Source organism: Natrix helvetica (genome assembly GCF_964273705.1).
Source record: "Natrix helvetica genome assembly, chromosome: 5".
Taxonomy (NCBI): Eukaryota; Metazoa; Chordata; class Lepidosauria; order Squamata; family Natricidae; genus Natrix; species Natrix helvetica.
Genome location: NC_138551.1, coordinates 60659715 through 60671068, shown reverse-complemented (window position 1 = coordinate 60671068; position 11354 = coordinate 60659715). Strand labels below are relative to the sequence as shown.

Genomic DNA, 11354 nt, shown 5'->3' with positions numbered 1-11354 from the left:
CACAAATTGAGAAATGGGCTCTTGAGGAAACATAAATTATAGAGAACAGAGGCAGTATAATTAGGTATATTGCATTCTTAGGTGTAAGAAAGAAAGCAAAGAGATACCGATCAGAGCCAAAGCATATATTGCAAAAACAGGGGGAAGTGAGGTAGGCCATGATGGTCAGGTCAGCTTTTCCAAACCTGGGACCCAGTGGTGGGTTCCTAACCAGTTTACTACCGTTCGCTGAGCGCACGCACCAGACACAATTGAACAAAGATTGGTCAGGAAAAAAGCTGAGGAGTAGCAATTCAAGCTGCTGCCCTGGATCAACTGGGTTTCAGAAGCCTGAATAAAGGTAAGTATAACCCAGGGACTCTTTTAACAAAAACAGAGAACCAGTTCTCTCTCTGTTGGAAGGCAGCACTACCAGTTCGGGAGAACCAGACCAGTGGTGCGTTCCGGATCCCGTTGCAACCGGTACGGTGCAATGCGACCCGGTGTCCACCACATGAACGGGCGCAGCACACACGCACAGCACGCATGCATCCTTACCTCCTGCAACGCTCTGTGATGCTACGCGACGCCTCTGTAACGCCTCCGCAACACTCCTGCTGCTCGGTGCACGTGTGCAGAAGCACCAAAGAGCTCAAATACAGGTAAGGAGGGTGGGTGGGCGGACAGGCCCTCTGGAGCACTGTACCGGAATGGTACCCGGTGCTCCCGGCAGGTACTGGTACGCCCGTAACAGGGCGTACCGCCTGCAACCCACCACTGAACCAGACCGAACTGGTATGAACCCACCTCTGCTGGGACCCCCCCTCCCCCAATTGTATGAGTTTTTACTTCTCATAAGCTCCAGCCAGCAAACAGATGTTGCAAACTCAACATATCTGGAAGGCACCAGAAAAGGAAAAATCGATTTAGGCCAGGAAAACCTGTCTCTCCTTGGGACTAGGATAGATGTTCACTATGGAATCTCTGAATTCTATATGAGGCCAGACATGAGGAGGACCATTTTGCCTAAGCTGGATCTTAAGGAGTCCATACATTTCAATACTTGCAAATAGTTTTTTTTAAAAAAAAGATTTAAACCCTGTTCCACTTAAGGTTGAATGCATGTGTGTCTTATTTTATTTTCACATGTTCTCATTTATTTTATTTTGGTGCACCTCCAACAGCTGGAAAAGGCCTGGGGGCTTTCCATTCCCTGAAAGAGGCTGATGGGAGGAAGTATCTGAAAGAAAAATATAAAATGTCTCTACTTGCTAGGGGAACTAAGACAAAAACCAGGTTCTGTAATATTTTTAAGAAAACTAGAAGAAGGAACAAGGTGAGAACAGAACTCATCAGATTGAAAACATGATCTAATATAATTGCAGCAGAGGTTTTACTTATGACAGGAGTTGAACCACAAATTATAACTCTGTTTTATCCATCTTTATCTAGTACTGCTGACTAACGCATCCCAAAAAGGGGACATTATTGTAAAATATATATTTTATTGCAAGATTCTTGTCTCTTTATGCAGTACTCTGTTGAAATTACCAGGATGCCTGAGAACAGCCTTCAAACGCTTCTTAGGTATTAGAGTTTTATTTTAAAAAATGTTTCTCTGTCCAGTCTTTGGGGAATAGTAGAACTATTACATTTTCTTTCCCTCCTCTCCATTTCTTCCATCATGAATAGCTCCTCTTAGCCCACTCGGCAAGTCTTTTGGAAAGCGGATTTTCCTCTTCAGATTAAATGATCTCCAACGATCTTCCCCGCAGCAAATCAGCAGAAAGTTGAAACAGAAAACAATTGATTTTGGTTGTTATATAGGGAAATATGGGTGCACTTATTTCAACATCATTGGGTAAATTCATAAAGAAAGATGTGAGCTTTCATGGCTGAGGTTCATCTGATACAGTTTCAGAAAGGCTGTTCTTTAAATCTGAATTTAATTGGCACTTTTCCTTTAGAGTATTATTTTTGTTTAATTTGTATTTATATTTACTGCTTTGATTAGCATTTGGTATATCTACTAACAAAAGTAAAAAATAAAATGTAATTATGGAAGGATGAGTATGATTGAAAATATTACAGACTGGCTCTGGATTAAATAATAGCTTAATTTGTCTGGTCTATGCAACCCATTAGAACTTATTTCCTAGTTCAAGACTGTATCTGTTGCCTTATTTAATGACCATTGAAATCAAGTAGACAAATCAATTTGAATGGTTCTCAACTTACGACAGTTTAACAACTGGAGTTATGACAGCAATGAAGAAAGTGACTTATGATTGACTAATCCTCACATTTACAATCGTCACAGTGTCCCCATGATTAAGTGATCAAAATTTGGGTGCTTGGCAACCGGTGTGTATTTATAACAGTTGCAGCATCCTAGAATTACACGATCACCATTTGTGATCTTCCCAGGGGGCTTCTGCCAACCAGATTTGCTTAACGACCACAGCAAAAAGGGACATAAAACCAGGCTGAGTGACTTAACAATTGCATTGCTTAATGACTAAAGTTCCAACTGCATCATACCTTGAGGACTATCTGTATATCATCACAATCATATGGAACTAATCTAGTAAGGAGCCAAGACTATGGATAAAATCCAATTTGCAAAAACAGGTTTCTGTCATGCTCGTGGACCTGCTTTTTCTTGATACCTTCCACAAATTCTCAGAATTCTCAGGGTGCCCAACTACTTATTGCAGAGCTTAAAATACTTCGCTGAAGGAAAGGATCTCTCTTTTCTGAATGCTGCTAATAGAAGCAATTTTGTTCCAATTGGATTCCAAATATCAGTTTCTCTATCCATGCATTGTGAATTTTTCCATATTCAAATTGATTGGACCAACTGATCTGATTTGGCAACTCAGACTGCCAAAGCTTAGTCAAATAAGTTTGCTGCAACAAAACTTTGCACATGTCCATTATCTGTGTGGAAACAAAGCCCCCGTGCCCAGAGATGGAATTCAAATAATTTAACAACCCGTTCTCTGCCCTAAAGTTTTCGTCCAACAATCAGTTCACATAACTGCTCAGAAAGTTAACAACTGGTTCTCTCGAGGTGGTGCGAAATGGCTGAATCCCGTCACTGCCTGTGCCCCCTCTGAAAGTTATGAAAGCCCGTGAAATTTAAATACATACACACATACACACACACACACACACATAAATAACATATACTGTGAAGTCTTGCAAAATTACGGAAAGTCATATGAGATCTCAGCAGTTGCCAAAATTCCATAAATGTTCAGCCATTTTTAATTTGTCTTTTAATTTTATCTTTATATTATTTTAGCTAGTTCTTCCATTTGCACTAAATAGTTTAATTATATCTAACGTTTGCAAAGAAGGCCACCTGCTCTATTATTAATAACACTAGTGGGGGACTTTCATCATAAGTTTGCCAAGACTAAAGTGGTCATATACATCCCCCCCCCATTTTCCCTTTTGCTCTGTTGTCTCAAATTCTTTTTGAAGGAAAAAAAAAAGTCTGCAGTGATCATTATGCCTTAGCTCTCATTTTTAAAAGCTAATGAGCCTCTTTGTGATTCTTCCCTCTTTTGCTTTGAAAAAAAGTTTTTTTAAAAAAAATAAAGTCTAATGGTGGGCAGAGCACTTCAAATTGTAATCTAAATCCCTTAATGAAGTTCAACCATTAATGGAATTATCGTAATATTAACTTCATGTCCATTCTTTTTTTTTTCCCATCCCCATAATCTTTTAATAAAATTGGGATGGTGCAAAGGTAATACCAAAAGCTGCATTTTTCTCCATATGTAACATGTTTTCCCCTTTTAAAATTCTTTGACACATTTGGTGTCTTTTATCAAATACCTACTAGGATCAGTCTTATTCACATCACTCCCTCTCACTTTTATTCTTCTGTACTATTAGATTTAGCTTTGATCTTTCCTTTCCTTTCTGCCTCTGCTCTACTATATTCAGCTGTAAAAAACAAGAAGGATTTTTGTTTAACTAAAGCATGCTGGCTAGGTCTTTCTATCACTAGATTTCCCTTCTTTCTACTATTGGTCTGTGGATATTTCTTTTTGATCTAAATTTAAAGGCTGTATTCTGCTGTCTTGAAAAATATATTTTCCTAGCCATTTCATAGTAGTTGTGAACAGCAACAAGTTGATAAGTAAAATAGAAAACCCCTAGAATTTAAATTCTACTCTTTACCACAAAGCCCTCACACCAATTTTTTTTTTTTGTATTTACGATGATAATTCCAGATTTTATCAGCTTGATTGGTTTGCATTAACTTTTATAGTAGAAAAACATTTTAAAAACTAGATGATTGTTTCAACTGCACCGGCAGATTCTGCTTATTATTATATTTTTTACTATTTAAATAGCAGATTAAATTTTTACTCAGTTGAAGGTCAAACTATGTTCCAGCAGAACTGCAAGACTGCAATAGTTTAATTGGCAGAAAATAAAAATAATCAGTTAATTAATCCACAGAAGACCAAAGAGATGAATGAAAACTAAAATATTGCAGATGGAATTTTGTTCTGGCAAATAATAGCTTTCATTTATTAGATTCTGGCTTTTTTTAAAAAAAAATCCTTTTATATCTTAAAGAAAAAGCTTCTAGTTTGAAAGTTTGGTGGTCTCCAAATGTACTAACCTTTTTTTTCCACCCTTTTTCTCTCTGTGGACAATCCCTGCTATTTCCTTGACGAGGTTTTTTTCAGAAGTGGTTTGCCACTGCCTCCTTCCTAAGACTGAGAGAAACACTGGCTGAGTGTCACCCACCTGGCTTCATGCATAAGGCAGGACTAGAACTCATGGTCTCTTGATTTTTAGCCTGATGATTTAACTGCTAAACCAAACTGGCTCTTGATTAATAACTTTAAAAAAAATCTCTAATCCAGGGTGTCAAACTCTATTTCATTGAGGGCCGCATCAGGGTTGTATTTGACCTCAGGGGGCCAGGGTAGGCATCGCCAACTCGACCTCACTCCTGTCGGGGGCGCCTGTGGTGGCCTGAGGTTTCTGCCAGCAAAAATGGGCTCCTGAGCTCCATTTTCATCTGCAACAGCCTCCTGCACCCCTCTGCTGTTTCCAGGGAGGTCCTGCAGGTCTGGTCTACGCACTCTCTGGGTCCAATCCGCCTGCCTGGGTCTTGAGTTTGACACCCTTGCTCTAATCAGTTGCCAATTCTCAACTTACATCTCTCGTTAAGAATTTCACTAAGAAACAAAATAATACAAGTACTATATGGATAAAGTAAGCCAATACAGTTACAGAAAGATAATGTATACATGACAAGTCAAAAAACATCAGCAATGCACCAAATTCTTCTTGCAAACTACAATTTCAGTATTGAAACTGTAGAATGATTTATATAGCAGCAAGTGATATTTTTGTAAGGCAGGAAGGTGGCATAGTGGTGATTGGGTGACAGAATTTCTCCCCTGCCTTGGTCTTGATATCAGCCAGAACCCTTTCAGCTGCTTTCTGTTAGGAAAGTGTTGTGGCCAGTGTGCACTATATGGAAAAGATATGTTTTGAACCTCTTGCCAACTACAAAAATGAGCACTGTATTTCTCCCTGCTTTTTTTAGATTCATCTGAAAGAACAACCGTGATATTATAGGCCTGGCCTCATGCAAAATTTGGTGCCACGCTATAGAAAACCTTGTCCCGGGTATGTGCTGAACGAACTTCAGTAGATATAAGATACAAAACTTTACCTCACAAAGAACTAAGGAGGCAAACAGTCATGTGTTGCTTGATCTTCTCAAAACATCAGTCTTCGAATCTAAGACAGGTGGGTGTTTATTTTTAAAGTGTTGGCATTCTTGGTTTCCCAATCTATGTTTCCATTACTTCTATCAGGTGCCAATGTAAGAGCTCTTTACAACAAAAAAAATATTATTCATCATCTAGTGCTTTTCCCCTTTGTTAAGCTTTTCTTAAAATGGACACTAAAGTCCAAACTTTCTTTCACTTGTTTTCATGAGGGAGAGATTAGTTTCTTGAAAATATTTCTGAAAAGAGTAATCAATTTTCTTCAAAGATAGTTTGTTCTCTGATATAATTTGCCTACACCAGGTTAAAGTTCAGGTCAATATATGAATATTAAACTTCTGAATTAGGGAAAAAATGAGACGTGGGTATGGGAGTGGATCATTTTCTCTTATCTGAATGTTGTGATAAAATCAGAAAGGAAAGGAAAAATAAAGATATGCACATGCAAAACATACATATACAACTTGTTCAGTTGCTTGCATTTATATTTTCATGACATAATTTCACTAGGATTGTCTGTCAATAACTGTTTCCTTGAGATGCTAAACGCCAACTCAAATGGTGAGTCTGCTAAATATATTTGCTTCATATTTTAGTGCTTAGATTCCAATTTTCATTTCCCAAACGTGTGTTAACTGGACTGCATGTTCAGGATACTTTCTCTACGTGTGTATGCATATATACACAAACGCACACATATACAGTAAATGCACACACACAATTTACTAAAATTGGTGCCTTTCCAAATTCTGTGCTCTAGACTGTTATTGTAAATATGAGTAAAGCATAATTTAATATTTGGATGAAAAATGTGCACAAAATACATTGGCTTGGTAAAAAATGCAGAGTACATACACGAGAATAGGTGTATATGATATTTAATTATATAAAAATGCATATTAGGAGAAATGAAAATATATCAATCTTCTTGCAGTGGTTTTTCTCCTTGCTTTAGCTGCAAACTTAGGTGCTAATAGAATGGAATGATACTAGGCTTGAAAAATGAGGAGGAATTAAATCAAATGTAAGAAACATGTTTGTTTGTAGGCAAGAGAGGGGACTTTCCAGACTAAGGAATTGTGCTTTTTAGAAACAAAAAGCTTTCATATTTGGAAAGGTTGGATGCCTCATTGTCCCATCCTTACATCTGAAGTTTAAGTACATTCTCAGAACTGTACTCAATGTATCCATCTGAGTCCAAAGCCAGATGATTTCCAGACAGAATCGTTCAATCCTCCCAATATGGTGCCTGTTACTGTCAGGTATATTCAGGGGCTGAAGAAACTGAAAAGTACAAACAGAGTAAATACATATTCTGGTGCCTTTTGGTATAATTGTGACAGAACATTGAAGAGGATGAACGAGAATGCTGCAGTATTTCTTCTGTCATCTTCTCCATGTGATTATTCATCTCCCCGACAAAAATAACCTGAAAAGAACTATATACTGCAAACTGGAACAAGTGTGTATACTAGACTGTGTTACAAAATGTATTTTTTTCACTGCCTTGATTTCTTCTAAAACACAAACACGGTAGGAAAGGTAAAGGTCTAAATATATTTATAATTGCCTATTAGCAGAGATATCCACAGCAAACAGTGATAATATCAGATTGATTAAATGCCTATGGTAACATCATTGTTTAAATGTCAAGATGGGTATGTCTAGTTTAATAGAAAGAAGGACTAGTGGAGACATGATAGCAGTGTTCCAATATCTCAGGGGTTGCCACAAAGAAGAGGGAATCAAACTATTCTCCATGGCACCTGAAGGTAGAACAAGAAACAATGGGTGGAAACTAATCAAGGAGAGAATCAACTTAGAACTGAGGAAAAACTTCCTGACAGTTAGAACAATTAATCAGTGGAACAGCTTGCCTACAGAAGCTGTGAATGCCCCAACACTGGAAGTCTTTAAGAAGATGTTGGATAGCCATTTGTCTGAAACGGTATAGGGTTTCCTGCCTGGGCTGGGGGTTGGACTAGAAGACCTCCAAGGTCCCTTCCAACTCTGCTATTGTATTGTATTGTATTGTATTGTATTGTATTGTATTGTATTGTAAGATTATGTACTGAACATACAATGTCTTGTGCAAGTATGTAAGTGACAGCATTTGCATGATGATTAAAAGAAGAAGAACTTGAAAAAGAATTGAAGAAGCTTCTTGGATGAGAAGCGAAATGTTTTCAAGGGGAAAGAAAACTAAGAAAGTCTTGTTGTCTTTGGAAAAGCACCTTTGGGACAATCATGACCTGGATGATTGAGAATCTCCATAGACATCATTTGTTATCTAATAGAACTATAGGGCTGGAGAAGACTCCTGCGAGTCCCTTGGACTGCAAGGCAATTAAACCAGTCAGTCCTAGAGGAGATCAACCCTGACTGCTCTTTAGAAGGCCAGATCCCGAAGATGAAACTCAAATACTTTGGCCATCTAATGAGAAGGAAGGACTCACTGGAGAAGAGCCTAATGCTGGGAAAAATTGAGGGCAAAAGAAGAAGGGGATGACAGAGAATGAGGTGGCTAGATGGAGTCACCGAAGCACTAGATGTGAGATTAAATGGACTCAAGAGGATGGTAGAGAACAGGAAGGCCATGGGGTCACGATGGGTCAGACACGACTTCGCAACTAACAACAACAAGAAGCTAACAAACTGGGAACTGTGACTTTATTCTGAACCTATGGTTCTTTCTCTAAAACTTTCTCCACAATTATCTCTGGAGTGCTGCACAAAGGTGGCTATTAAAATCATGGAAATGTAGAATGCGAAGGCTATTGAATATGAAGGCCTTGCTCAGTGCAAGGATCCAAATTAAATGAACCTCCTCTTGAGAATATCCAGCACAGGTAAATTTACCACTACTTTTTTGGCCGATAGGAAAGGAGAGACAAACTAATATTTCCTGTTATGTTGTTTGTGGGTAGGATGCATATTGCTAATAGTAGACAAATTCTGTGGAGAAAAAAGTACAAAAGGTGAATGTATCTATGCCTACATTTTTTTACAAAATGATATTCTTACATACTGCTGTATAGAGGAGGATTACATAAGGGTCAAAACCTATTTATTTTAAATTCCTCCACTTATTTCAAATGGGAGAAAGTCACATTCTGAAGATGCTTCCCAACAGCGATGTAAGTTGAATGGGAGCTCCCACACGGAAAAATTCCTAGGGCCCAATTGCTCTGAGATTCCAATATATCTGCATTAGTGAGCACACATGATGGTAATTACCGACTGTGACACTTTTGAAGTCAGCTGCTGCTTATTGATCTATATATCTATAGTGGTGATCTAGATAGCAGCTGAGGTTTTTGGGTTCAAGTTGAGAAGGAACATCTTGAAACTGTTCTGAGCATATGAAAAATTAATTGAATCTCTCTGGACTGAAGCCTTCCCAAATGTTAAAAGTATCAAAACTGTTTGTGGTACCCTGCCTGAAAAGGGATAACCTGCTCAGCCTTTATAGTCTGCAGGGCTACTGAAAAATGTGTAATGAAAAGCTGCCATAATCATGGAGCTTTGACATTGAAGGAGTTTGATTTAGAGATGATGTCCTAAATCTTCCTAGAGATTTACTTCTGCTTCCTTTCCTCTGCTGAGGGCTGAAATGAAAAGTTATATTACATTACAGAGATTACTAATGGCACATGAACCACTAACCTAAACCCTTTTCTTCCTAACGTTCTTGCTAATGTTTCAAAATTCCAGACTTTGGGCTCAATCAATGAGTTTTGGACAATACTAGCAACTGAATCCCTAACTTATCCTTTGACCTCAAGAGTATTATGTTGGAAAGATCAGCAAGGAAGAAAGAACTGATTCTTGAGACCCAAAATTGATATCTATCTTTGGTTCCATCATGATCTATTATTGGTTAAGTTCTTCATCTAACTGCTGTTCTAACCCTGCTTTCCTGACCGCGCAGCCAGATGGTGGGCTGGCTTGATGTGATGGGTAACATAGCTGGAAGATGCTAGAGGGGGGGAGGGGGAGACTTATCTAAAACCTTCATTTGGGATCATTTCATATATAATATCAATAATATAATATCAATTTCCCCATGTAGAAAAAGAGATAACTGGTCAATGGCAGAGATTCCAACTTCTTGATGTTACTGTGAGAACTTTTAAGAAATGTGCATATATCTGCACAAGGCATAAATAGCATGTCCTTGAGTGATCATTTCTCCAGTGGTCTGCAGCCCTCTTCCTTTCCATTTCCATTAAATTCTAGGGGAGAATAACATGATTGGGAAGTGTAAGCAGCTCAAACTTCAAAGTGATGGAAAGATACATATTGTTGAATATTCTAGACTTCCTTTGGAATGAACTTGACAAGAGTACTTCAAACGAGCTGCAATATGTACATTTTGGAAGATAAAGAAGGAATGTCTTTAAATAAAATTCCAGGCGCTAGCATTTTTGTAAGTTCATTTGATCATAGCTCCATTCTGCTAATTCTGGCACTGCAGGGAAACTAGAAATAATAGAAGCGAGGGGCCATTAAATTGGAGAAGACAGCTAATGGCTTGCATGAGTTCCAGATGTACCACGAGGGTGAATAATAGGTAGAAATGATGGCAGAAAAAGACAATGTTAGAGGCCTTAATTTACAACCATTCAATTAATGAATATTCAAAGTCGTCAAATGCTCAAATTTTGATCACGTAATCCTGGGGATGCTGTGATGGCTTTAAGGACCTGTTGCAAGTTATTTTTTTCAGCATCATTGCAATGGCTTCTTAAACTCAACACAGCATCCCCAGGGTTACGAGATCAAAATTTCAGCACTTGACAATTTGCAGATATTCATTAGTTTATCCAGGTGTATTTGTTAATTCATTCCAAAAGCTTATCATTCTATGTGTTTGTATCAAGGGTGGGTTCCTGCCAGTTCTAACCTCTTCTATAGAAGAGGTTCCACAAATCTACAGTGCCATTTAGAACTGGTTCCATCTCCCTTCCCCCTCCCGTCCGCACATCATCAAGATGAAGAGCGAGAGGAGGAATTCTGGGAGTTGAAGTCCACAAGTCTTAAAGCTGTGAAGTTTGAACACCCCTGGGCTTTTTTTTCTAAAGGGTTAGGGGTGCAAGGGTCTTGTAACTTGACAGCTTTAAGACTTGCGTGCTTTAAATGCCAGAGTTCCTGAGACAACATTTTGGTTGCTAAGCAAGAGCATTATTAAGTGAGTTTCACCACATTTTACAAATTGGCCATGCCCACCCAGTCACATGACTTCCAAGCCACTCCCACCCAGTCACATGGCTGGCAAGCCACTCCCACAAAGCAGGCCACACCTACAGAAGAGGTTCTAAAAATTTTGAAACCCACTACTGGTTTGTACTCACAAATCCAATTGAATTCAGTGAGACTTACTTCCTTGTTGGTAATATACCGGTAATCATTATTGTTAGGTAAGCTCCCCGTTAGAAGAGCGAGTGCGCAGAGAAGCATAATGAGAGTGGTATGGAAGAACACACAAACCAGCATACAGAGACACTGCAGTTTAAATAGGATTTTACTTTCGTGGAAAATAGAGGTATTCAAGGGTCAATTTACACACGGTTCAGGCAGGCAGTTATCCATCAAACACAGTCC

At 38.6% G+C, this 11354-nt stretch overlaps 1 long non-coding RNA gene across 2 annotated transcripts; it reads left to right on the top strand.

Annotated features, from left to right (window-relative positions):
• The first annotated feature begins 1452 nt into the window (after positions 1-1452).
• LOC309392476 lies at positions 1453-10322 on the top strand. 2 transcript variants are annotated; one of them, XR_014175450.1, is made up of 4 exons: positions 1453-1566; positions 1672-1860; positions 5564-5769; positions 9990-10322. It is a non-coding gene; the product is annotated as an uncharacterized lncRNA (long non-coding RNA). The 2 variants fall into 2 exon arrangements; XR_014175451.1 differs by lacking the exon at positions 9990-10322 and adding an exon at positions 7094-7365.
• The last annotated feature ends 1032 nt before the right edge of the window (positions 10323-11354 follow it).